General features: G+C 49.5%; 1 protein-coding gene across 1 annotated transcript in view; it reads left to right on the top strand.

The window, feature by feature from the left end:
- The window catches only part of DLGAP2 (DLG associated protein 2), a 759,496-nt gene that overhangs the window by 126,877 nt on the left and 620,187 nt on the right, over positions 1–12,432 (top strand). The window lies entirely within an intron of this gene.

The raw sequence follows: 12,432 nt of genomic DNA on the forward strand, positions 1-12,432 counted from the left end.
CCTCAATTCTTGGTCATTGGCCTACAGAGAAAGAGTGAGTTCCTAGACCCTCCTTGAGAGTGAGTTCCTAGACCCTCCTTGAAACTGACGGCGTTTGCCCTAGAATAACACATGTAGCATTTTAGTGTTTATTGTTAGACTTTAAATTTTCCTAGTTTTCTGGTAGTGTGAAATATCCAACTCAGGAAAAAATGAGGTTTCGATTGCGCAGGGCTGTGGCTCCTCATTTTTTCTCTGTCGCCTCCCTTCATCTTCCTTTCTTCTTACTCAGCCCTCTGGAGGAGCTACAAATGCTAACATTTAAAGCACATTCATATCCGTGTAAGAATTTTTTTTTCCGAAAAACCTACTGGGCAGCACCTTGTGGGTTACAAATTTAAAGAAGGGAGATTGGAAGACATTTTTCTAGCAACATCTTTGTTGGGAAATTTTCGATTTTCTCCTTGTTCTCTCTCTCAAGTTTCATTGCACGAGAGTCCACACTCATGATGTTTTTTTCTGTAATATATGTAAGTTGAAATGCCCATGTTTCAGTTGAGGACATGGAAAGTGACTAGGAAGTAATGACACTAATTTGATCTTATGCCCTTTTTGGAAATCAGTTACTACGCTTTAATCTCTGGATGGTCTCGTCTCTTTCATCCTTCACTTGGCATAACTCAGCTCTCTTGTAAGGCCCATCACTGTCTCTTTCCCTCAGCATTCCCCTTCTGCACATGATGGGTGTAGTTGCCTTGAAAGCCTCCTGGGAAGCCAGCACAGCCACAGTAAGCGTGGAAACATGAGATGTTCCCGCCCGTGCACCTGCGCCCGCAGCTCACCCTGGCTGCAGCTTCTAGTGGGTGGAGGTACTCTGTTAGCATGACTGTTACTCACTTCCTTGGGGTCAGTGCCTGGCCGTGTCCTTCAGGAAAGGCCAGCAGGATGCCCTCCTCTGGCTGAACCTGTGACAAATTTATAATGTGCATGATCTCTTGAAACTTTTATGGGGCTTTGCCTGAATAATTTAATGGTTCTCTGAGAAGAATCCTATTTTTTTTTTTTTTTATCTCTCACACAGCATGTAAGACAATGAATGACTAGATAGGGTTTCTTTCTGTTTTTATTTTGAGGTCAGATGAAATTTTAAAATAGTAAGAGTAGAAAGACAAGTGGTTGAAAGGGTTGCAACTTCATAAGCTGTGTTATGATCAATAGAACTAAGCTTTGCAATAGTCTTTGAGAATTCTGTATTAACTCTGTGGGCTCCAGAGCCACTTTCTACTGCAGAAGAACATGCAGTCTCAGTGAGACACAGAAGTACAATCAGAACTTTAGATATTATATAGCCAATAATAACCATGATGTATTGAAAATTTGTGATGTCACATGCAATTTCCTAAATGGTCTACTCATGTTATTTGATGTAACTGTGAAAAAAATAAGAATGACTGGAGATTGGTGATTCTGAAGCAGGGTTTGTGAGCCTCAGCACTGTGGATCTGTCGCGTTTGGGGCTGGCTCAGTCTCTGTCGTGGGCCGTCCGTGTCCTGGGGGGTCTGGCAGCACTCCTGGCCTCCCCCGCTGGATGCCAGTACCACACGCCCTCCCGGTCACGGCCATCAGCGCTGTCTCCAGACACCGCCCCGCGTCCCCGTGTGGGGCAGGAGGGCTCGCCCCGACGGAGAGCCACCCCCGAGAAGAAGAAAAGGGCGGGGAAAGGAGAGGAAGACGGAGGTGGGGCCGCCGGCGGAAGCAGGAGCTTCTGTGGCCGAGGGTAAGCACGTGGTGACTTCCTGAAGCTGTGACGTGGGATTTGTAAAGACTGATGACTTTCTGCGAGTGTTCCCCAGATGGGACTGGCCCATTTCCAGTCATCAGTCGGCTTTGCTCTTTCAGTAACATTTGGGAGCCTAGTAAACCGAAAACAAATGAAAGCCAGGGCGCAGCGAGCAGGTGTCTCCTCCCCTTGCGTGGTGAGCATCTCCCCAGACTTGACCCGAGTCCCTGCGCCCGAGGGAAGAAGCGCGAGTCCAGGTGCAGCAGCTCCGCAGCCGAGCGCGTCTTCCGGACGACCGTCCTTCCGAGACGGCGATGCACTGGAGCCCTAAAGGCTCCATCCATGAGATGAAGAGGAGGCGGCAGCCCCGCTCGCCCAGGGCACGGAGTCTCAGCAGCGCGGGGTCCCCTCCGGAGACGGGAGCAGCAGCGCCACCTGGTGGGCGCGGGCGGCAGGCTGTGCGGCAGGTGCCTGGACTTGAGGGAGCCTCCACCTCCAGTGCCCTCCTGGCCTGAAGGAGACTCGGTCTCTAGAATGTCATCCTCGCCCCGAGATGAGCTCCTGCATCTGCCTAGAAGACATCTGTGTTTGCAGTGTGGCAATATTGAGGACCCGTGGCGGCGGGCAGCCCCACCTTATAATAAGAGAACCTCACCAGCCCTGGGGGAGAGCGCCCCTGAGACATTCTGCTGGGAGATGCTGTGGCTCTACCCATTGTATCAGGGACCTGCATGCCTTTTCTGTAAAGGGCCGGACACTAGTATGTTAGGCTTTGTCACAGAGGATGCAGGACCCCATGCTCAGAAGCCCCATGCAGGGCTTGAGGCTCTGCTGTCGCCATATTCAAATTCTTAATCTTTGGGGAAGGAGCCCTGCATTCTCATCTAGTCCCAGGCCCTGCCAGTGGTGAGCTGGGCCTGTCTGTCTCCACTGCCTGTTCTGCTCTTGTAGCACTAGAGGAGCCATAGGTAGCGTGCAAACAGGTGAGCATGGCTGCGTTCCAATAAAACTTTATTTATAAAAGCAGATGGTGGCTGCAGTTAGCCAACCTCTGATCCTGGAGACACTGGTGTCCATGCTGATGGAGTCAACACTTGCTGACAGGTCAGCACCAGGTCTTCAGAGTCCTAGAGGTGCTGGAGTCCATGCTGATGGGGTCAACACTCACTGACAGGTCAGCACCAGGTCTTCAGGGTCCTGGAGGTGCTGGAGTCCATGCTGATGGGGTCAATACTCACTGAGTGGCCAGCACCTGGTCATCAGGGACCTGGAGATGCTGGTGTCCATGCTGATGGGGTCAACACTCACTGAAGGGTCAGCACCTGGTCATCAGGTCCTGGAGATGCTGATGTCTATGCTGATGGGATCAACACTCACTGAGTGGCCAGCACCTGGTCATCATGGTCCTGGAGATGCTGGAGTCATGCTGATGAGGTTAACACTCACTGAAGGGCCAGCACCTGGTTGTCGGGTCCTGGAGACGCTGGTGTCCATGCTGATGGGGTCAACACTCACTGAAGGGCCAGCACCTGGTCGTCGGGTCCTGGAGACGCTGGTGTCCATGCTGATGGGGTCAACACTCACTGAAGGGCCAGCACCTGGTCATCAGGGTCCTGGAGATGCTGGAGTCCATGCTGATGGGGTCAACATTCACTGAAGGGCCAGCACCTGGTTGTCGGGTCCTGGAGACGCTGGTGTCCATGCTGATGGGCTCAACACTCACTGAAGGGCCAGCACCTGGTCATCGTGGTCCTGGAGATACCAGTGTGCAGCTTTATTGCAGTGTTCACACTCCTGGTTTTAATTATGTAGAGTATCGCCCTTGGGCAGGCTGGTCTTCTAGGAGATGACATTTAAACTGAGACTTGACCCAGGAACAAGGTGACAGCCATATGAAGAGCTGGACAGAGTATTCTAGGCTGAGGGGCTAGCAAATGTGGAGGGTAGAGCTTGCCAGTGGCCTCAGAGTCAGGTACAGGTGAGCCTGTAAAGAGCCCATGGGCCTTGGGGGTGTTTGGCTTTATATTGTGACCAGTGGTGACCACTGAAGGGCCTGTTAGGCACATGTGACTGTGTCTACACACTTCTGTGGAGAATGGAGCAGCCCAAATTCCCATTGGCAGCTCTGTGGGCGAAAGTAGCAGTGGAGGTCCATGGGGAACCTGTGGGGGGCACAGATGAGAGGGACCTCGACAAGGACACAGCAGTGGGAGCAAGGAGTATACCGGAGTGGCCTTGTTTTGGAGGAAGTACTTGTTGAGTGTGTGTGAGTCGGTGTGTTTGTATGAGCCAGGGTTGTATGTGTGTTAGGGGTGAATATGTGTGTTGAGGGTGAGTGTGTGAGCCAGGGTGTGTGCGTGACCTGAGGTGAGTGTGTGTGTGTTGGAATTGTGTGTGAGCTGGGGTGTGTGTGTGTGTGTTGGGGGTGAGTGTGCGTGTGCCAGGGTGAGTGTGTGTGAGCCGAGGTGAGACTGTGTGAGCGGGGATGAGTGTGTCTTAGTCAGGAGTGGGAAAGGGAGGAATCCTGTTTTCTGGGATTACCAGCAGGGACTAAAGAGTTTTACTTTGGACCTGCTAGCGTGAGATGCCCCGAGGCTCCCACGGTGCTGTGCCCTGCGGGATCTGGAGGGGAGGTGGGGGTGGGGGAGGAATGTCGTTGTCATCAGCCTGAGGTCCCAGGAGGGAGAGTGGAGAGAAGAGACGAGGACTCAACTCCCTGAGGACTGGTGACCTTAAGAGGCAAGGGCAGACATGGGTGTTGGAGCAAAGCCCCATTCCTTATCTTGTGTGATGGGCTGGCTCACCTGAGAAACCAAGGAGAGGCCGGGAGTCCCAGGGCTTACTCTACAGCACCGCCCAGCTCCTTAGACCGATGGTAAAGCCCCAGTGGTCCTCCACCCCAGCTGTCAGGCTGGGGAGCGGCCGGGAGAGAGGCTGTGGCTGGGGCTCGCTGGAGCCCACGCTCGCCAGGCAGCACTGACCAGCGGCTGGTGAGAGCAGGTGGGTCAGGGGAGGAAGTGGACCGCCACAATGCCTCAGCCTGCCCTCAGCCTGGCAGTGGGGTGACGGTCAGAAGTCCCAGCATCCTGACGTGGGGACCTGTCAGGACGGCCTTGCGTGCATGCTGGGGGAATAGTTGTTGAGTGTAGACAGGCACAGAGCTGGACGTGGGGCCCGCGTCTCATTCGGCTTTGCAGCCCCCTAGGTACTGACCACCTGGCGTGATCTCACTTCTTCGCGTTGAGTTTTCTCATTGGGTAAAAGCCTAGGGCTTCTAGTATCATTTAGTATGTGTGAAAGCATGGTGTAGACTGTAAAGGGGTGTACGTGTCGGTTATAATGATGAAAACCAGAAGAAAGAAATTGCTATTGAGACAGAGAATGCTCACCCAGGGTCATTGCAGGACAGGACAGAATCCACTCCAGCTCTGCTCGGGCGTGTGAGGGTGAAGAAGGCTGAGAGACGCTGAGAGTGTAACCTGGGAATTCTGCAGGGGTGTGGAGGCCTCGGGGTCCCCAGCGGGCCAGGAGAGCTGGGGCTGGAGGAGGGAGTCTCACGGAGCCTCCGTTCGTGGCAGATGGAGAGGTTCCTTGATTTCCCATGACCCTCACCATGAACAGGGGGATGCGGGGCGGGGTCTGAGCATCAGGGTGTGCTAGTCTTTGGGCGTGGGGTGCCTGTGGCTGGATGCTTGTGTAACCTTCTTCTTCTCATTTTATAATTGAAGTAAGACATACACACAGAAGAGGGTGAATTTTTAGAGATAAACGTATGTGAGTCACCAGCACCAGATAAAGACTCAGGAGTCGCAAGATGAGGGGCACTGGCTGGGAACCCGGCCTGCGGACTTTGCCCTCCGCCAGTAGAGGTGGTCCTGTGGGTAGGTGTGTGTGCGAGAGTGCTGTCTTCTCTGGGCCCTTGTGTAAATGAGGAAGTTGAGACATCTCAGCTCTGGGACTGCAGGAGGTGGGTGGACAAGCCCTAAGCGCACAGGACATGGTAAAGCCGAGGGGTGGCATGGGAGCCCAGGATGCCTGAGACACTGTCACCTCCACAGCTGTGTGCAGCTGGACTGCTCGCTCGAGGCGTCTATGCTCAGTGTGTGGCCAGAATACTGGTGAAGTGGGTGGCGTTACACTCCCATGAGCTGCTGCCCACCCTCCCCTGGAGAGGAGCTCAGATGATGCTCTGGATAAAATTGAGGTTATTTGGACCCAGAATGCAGATTTGGAGGGGGAAGGCTAGCAGACCCAGGATCTTGAAGATCTCTCCCAAGTGGCTGTCATGGTAGAAATTGGGAAATGTACGGCCAAGGAATCCAGTGCCTGTGGTGGCAGGAGGGCTCTGTTCACTGGGTCCTGGCTTGGGCTTGGCCATGCAGTAGCCATGAATCAGCCACGTTTCCTTCTGGACCTCAGTCTCCTCAACTGTCGAATGAAGGAATTGTACTGTTAGCACATGAGATGTCACATTTTCCTATTTGTATTTAAAATCAGATTTATCAGAAGCCCATCCTTTGTCTTTTTCTGCCTTCTCAGGTCCTGAGCAAACTAACATAACCTGAAATAGCCCATATAGTGCCATCTTATCCCACAGTGGCCCGTGTAGCCCTGTCTTGTCCACATGTGGCCCGTGTGGCCCTGTCTTGTCCACGTGTGGCCCGTGTAGCCCTGTCTTGTCCACGTGTGGCCCGTGTAGCCCTGTCTTGTCCCACTTGCGGCCTGTGTAGCCCTGTCTTGTCCACGTGCGGCCCGTGTAGCCCTGTCTTGTCCACGTGTGGCCCGTGTAGCCCTGTCTTGTCCACATGTGGCCCGTGTGGCCCTGTCTTGTCCACGTGTGGCCCGTGTAGCCCTGTCTTGTCCACGTGTGGCCTGTGTAGCCCTGTCTTGTCCACGTGTGGCCCGTGTACCCCTGTCTTGTCCACGTGTGGCCAGTGTAGCCCTGTCTTGTCCCACTTGCGGCCTGTGTAGCCCTGTCTTGTCCACGTGCGGCCTGTGTAGCCCTGTCTTGTCCCACATGCGGCCCGTGCAGCCCTGTCTTGTCCACGTGTGGCCCGTGTAGCCATGTCTTGTCCCACACTTAGCCCACTCATGTTTCCACACTCCTCTCCCTGCTTTGTCTCTGCCTCAGGGGAATTTGGGTCCCCAGTTCAATTATGCATCTGAGGGAGCACAGCCCAGCCTGTCCCCCACTTTGGCCTTCCCAGGGGGAGGTATAGTCTCTTGATAAATGAAACCATCAGTCATTTTCTCTCACACCTTATTGCTTGAAAAACTGAAAAGAAAAAAGAAGAAAAGAGAGGGATAATGACAGGGAGCTGCTAACTGCACCTTCACGGCTGGAAGGTTGAAGTTCTGTGCTTTCCGACCTCACCCTGCTGAGTGAGCTGTCGGAGGAGCCACTGTCCCTGCTTCGTAAGCATTTGCTTTATGATGAGCAGGGGCAGGGGCAGCAACAGGCCAGCGGTGCTGGGCCCGGCTCAGAGGCAGGAGCAGCCACAGTGGCGGATCATGCTGGCAGCAATCAGAGACCCAGTGTCTCCTCTTGAGCAAAGTGATGAAATCCCCAGAGGCCGTGAGCTGGAAAAGAGACAGCGCGTTCTGGAGGCAGGAGCCTGGGACACAGCAATAGAACTGCAGCCTCTTTGAATTGAAGGCTACAGATGCATCACTCAAACGTGCTGGCTCTGTGGTTCAGGGAACCGAGAGACAGAGAAGCTTGATGATTTGCCCAACGTCCTGTAACTCCTGGGTGCGGATTCTGCACTAAATCCAAGTCTACCCACTATGACATTTACTGTAGCACACTGAAGTTGTTTTCTGGTATGCTGTGTGTTCTGCCTGGTACCCCGTCCTTATCTTATGGAAGTTTGTATCTCCTGGAACTACTTACCCAGTGAATAGTTAGGGAGCACCTATGTGCCAGGGCTTGTCTGAGGTGCTGGGGAAAGAGCCTCAGCCCTGACAAGCCCCCTGGTCTTGTGGGGCTTACCTTCTGGTGGAGACCACACAAAACAAGCCACAGATGCATACATGATACATCAGAGAGTAATCAGTGCTAAGAAGGGAATATATCAGGGTATGGAGAGGAGAATTCAAGGACAGAGGGGGTGACAGGAGAGGGGGCTCTGGGAAGGCTCCTCTGAAGAGATGATGTTTAACAGAGATTCACATGAAGTGAGGGGCAGGATCTGCCGACCCCAGGTTCTCCAGGAAGGTGTAAGGGCAGTGAGTGAGCTGGGAGGGGTTGGAGAACGGGATCCCATGGAACAACGCAGGTCATGTTGAGGACTTTGACTTTATGATGAGTGATGTGGGGAGCACCTGAGGGTTCTGAACAAAGAAGTGTCTTGACCTGAATTGCACTTGAAAACCCCTCAGGAGACAGGTGGTGGGGGGGCAGGGGAGCAGGGAGGCCTGTAGGTAGCTACTGCAGTCATTGGGGTGAGAGGATGGTGAGTCGTTTGGGGTCATGGCCCTGGAGACGGTGGTAAGTGCCAGGTTGGTGACACATTGGAGATAGAGCTGCTGGTGGGATCTGCTGAGGGAAAGGATGTGTGGTCCAAGGAAAAGAAAGGTGTTAGGAATGAGTCAAGTTTCAGGCCCAAGCAGCTGAAAGCAGAGAGTTGCCATTTATCAAGAAAGTAAAGAAGAACACATCTGGGGTAGGAATCAAGAATTCAATTTTGGGCAATGCTACGTTCGAGTGACCTGTTAGATGTTCAAGCACGTATGTTGGACAGGCCATTGGATATAGATCTGGAATTCAGCACAGAGGCCATGCTGGAAAGGGACATGGGAGAGTTATGGGCATATAGATGGTATTTAGAGCCAGGGGTTGGATGAGACCCCCAGGGGGTGAATGTGGATAGAGAAGAGAAGGGAGGAGAAGAGAGAGGTCTGAAAAAATTAGCCCTGGGGATAAAATTCAGGATGATGGACAGAATGCAGCAAGAGAGACTGAGAGGGAGCCAACACCAAACGCGGTGCCTGCTCCAGGCAGGAGAAAATACATATGTGTGTGCAAGTGTGTATGTGTGCATGCATGCATGTGTGTGCGTGCATGTCTGTGTTTCCATGTGTGTGCAGGCATACATGTGTGTGTTTGTGTGTGTGCTTGCACAGATACACCGTCGGCACACACATACACATGTGTACGCATGTGCATGCACACAAGATGTTTTCTGATTCTGCATTCTCTGTCATCTGAGCTCACCCTTCTCTTAGTTTAATTCTTTCTGGCAAGTTCTCTCTCTTCTCCAATGGCCTTCCTCTCGGACTCCTCGCCCCCATCCCCAAGGAAAATACTTCAATGTCCGGAACTGTCTTCAGGTCACTTCGGGGACATGGACAGAGAGTCTACTGTAAATCTTGGGGCACAGGATTGAACTAAAGGGGGGGAGCTGGAAGCCCTGTTCTCTGAGGCACTAGGCTTTCCAGAGAGCACAGGTCACTCTAAGTAAGTGGTGTTGTCTCCTTGGAATCCGGAGCCCGCAGACCACCTGGCTTTCCACATGGGTGCAGATGAGTAAAAACAGTGCTGATTTTCTGCTAACAGGAAAATAGAAGCCACGGAAGAGATTTATCTGGGCATAGCAGCGTTTAATAATATTTTTTAACAAGGCACCAAAAATAAGACAGATGGAGCAGTCTCTGCAGCATATTCCCTCCTGACCTCTCCGCAGGACCACTTCATGATGTATCGTGTGCCCTCCGGCATCTGCTCTGAGCGCCTCGGACCTGACATTCAGTGACTCGGGCGAGGAAAATCATTCGGCAAGAGAGGTGGTCCAAAATGGTGATTCGGCACTGGGTTTCCAATCTCATGCCTGGCTGAAGTTAATTTTGTGATCTGAAGATGCGGCTTCTTGATACCGTGTTACCAAAATGAAGAAATACAATATGACCAATTTTGTTGTGTTTGTCTAATGTGATAGAATTTGATAGGGACACAGATTTACAAAGGAGCACTTTCCAGAGGAAAATAGTCAAAGCATTTTTTCCTCAACCTTTTAATTATACGAGTAATACATAAAAATACTACTATTTATTGAGCATTTCATTTGGATTATCTCGTGTAATTTTCACAACACCCTTTTAAGATAGGAGCATTTTCTCTGGTATAGAGGTGAGAAAACATGTTTAAAGGGAAATATAACACAGTTGGTAAATTGCAGACTGAGAGTAAATCTAACCTTGCTCTGTGCATTTGAGCATTACTGTATACATTCCTGGTAGAAAAATTAAGAGGTTAAATTAAGCCAAAGGAAAAACTTATCTACATCTTTTACCCAGAGAGAATCACTGTTATTATTTGGATTCTTATTTTATTCATGTTTTCTATACCTAGATTATGTAAATAGGAGAAGACTATGCATAGTGTTTTGTAATTTTTTTACTTAACATTGTATTGTAAATACCTTTCCATGTTTCTTTTTTCTAATGCATTATTTATAATATTCCATTGTGCGCCTATACCATAATTCAACTAATTTGTAGGATTTCTACCTCGTTTCTGATAATTTGCTGCTTAAAAAAGATACTGCAAGGAACATCTTTGTACATGTCTTTTCATACACTATCTGTGTCCTTAGGATAAATTGGTAGCAGTGTATTTTCTGTCCCAAAGGATAAGCACACTTTTATTACTTTTGATATTAATTGCATTCATGAACTTTGTCCCAAGTTATATTCATTATTTTCAATAATCCGACAGATGTTTACTGAGTGACAAGGCTGTGCCGGGAGCTGTCCAGGGTGCTACCTGCTGTCATGCGCACCGGTGTTCGGTGTTCAGACTCTCCTCACCTTGGGCATTGTACACTTCTTAGTAAGATGAGTCTTTTTTTTTTTTCTTTTTGTGAGGAAGATCAGCCCTGAGCTAACATCCATGCCAAACCTCCTCTTTTTGCTGAGGAAGACTGGCCCTGAGCTAACATCCATGCCAATCTTCCTCCACTTTATATGGGGCACCGCCATAGCATGGCCTGACAAGTGGTGCATTGGTGCGTGCCTGGGATCTGAGCCCGGGCCGCCAGCAGCGGAGCGCAAGCACTTAACCGCTGCACCACGGGGCCGGCCCCGGTAAGATGAGTCTTAAAGGAAGAGAGTGACTAATGACTTTAATGGCTAGAAATCATCTCAAATAAATGTTTTTCTCAGCCCCTCTTTCCACAACTTCTGTCTTTTTCTCACGAGGAAACAGTCCTTCAAGGTCCTAGTAAAATCACTGAAATGACTTGGAAGCAAGGTAACTTTCAGGAGTCAAGGAATTATTCTCAGGTGTCTAGTTCTACACTGGTTACTAGCTCTGGTGTGGTCATCTGCCCTTGTCTCTGCTCTCGCAGCTCTCTTCTGACCCATTGTCTTTTGTCTATCTTGCTCATCCTTCTTTCTCCCCAAGTGTGGAGGAATGCAAACACCCATGTGCTGCTCATGGAGTGTACAGTGATGCAACCATCGACGTAAAACCATTCAACACCATTCAATACAGCTGAAGATGCACCTGCCCTGTAACCCAACATTTCCACTCCAGAGCCTAGCTCTTGAACTTTTTGAGCTCAACACCTCTTTACATTATTACCAATGATTGAGAGTTTCCCAGAGCTTTTGTTTATTTTACTGACTGGAAATTAAAACTGAGAACACTTAAAATTATTTAGTACTTCATTTAAAAAATAATAAGCACATTTCATGTCAGCAAGAGCAGCATATATTATACAAAAGAACTATTTTTAAAGAGTGGCATTATTTTATGTTTCTTTCTCAAATCTCTAATTTTTTGACTTAATAGAAGCATCCCGTGTCACGTGTCTGCTTCCTCTTTGATCTGTTGTGATGTGTTGTTTTGGTTCAAGTATATGAAGAAAATGAGGTTTCAGCCATATTAATAAATATTTTGTCCTTTCTTACATAGTAGACCAAATCTGTTGGTCTGCTTTGCACTTTGAAGGATCTTTTACATAAATAACTTGGCAGCATCATGCATTGGTCATTTGGAAATTATTGGCTCACTGAGTTATGCAGTCTTCAAAATGTTGACACATCTTATTACACAATATCTAAAAATCTCATTTCTTAATATCACCACCAGTGTCACTAGAAAAGTCTTTACATTTTGGAAAGCTGTCAAGCTCACAATGGTAGATACACATTTTTCCAAGTTCTCATTTTTGCTTGAAAGCTCAAATCTGACCATTGGCAGCAAATACTGTAAATTATTTTCCTGAAAGTTGTAGGGTTTATTTTTATTCATTGTTTTGAGAAAATCTCTTCCATATAATCAAATCTGAATAACTGTAGTTTGTCTGTCAGTCCTCTTTTCAAGCAGAAATGGAGCTCCGTGAACACCAGGGGCTCAGTCATGTAGAAGTCAAGTGCATTTGTTTGATATGCAATGCAAGTGCTCCATGGGTGCTCTCTGTTAGGTCAGTCACCCAGAATATTAGAGACGTGTACTCAAGAGTTAAAATTTCATAAAATTAACAATTGTTAATGCTTTATCAAGGAAATTCTTGGTGAAATGAACTTTTTTTAACTGCCAGTGTTTGCTGGGGAGGGCACGTGAGCACTTGAACATGTCGGTGCTGCTGTAACTCAGGTTGAGACTCCAACACCTCACCCGCCAGTGCTCCTGCTCTCTCAGCAGGTGCCAGTGGAGCGAACAAGGCAAG

The sequence above is a fragment of the Ceratotherium simum genome, chromosome 28 (assembly GCF_057802395.1).
Source record: "Ceratotherium simum simum isolate JZ-2026a chromosome 28, ASM5780239v1, whole genome shotgun sequence".
Taxonomy (NCBI): Eukaryota; Metazoa; Chordata; class Mammalia; order Perissodactyla; family Rhinocerotidae; genus Ceratotherium; species Ceratotherium simum.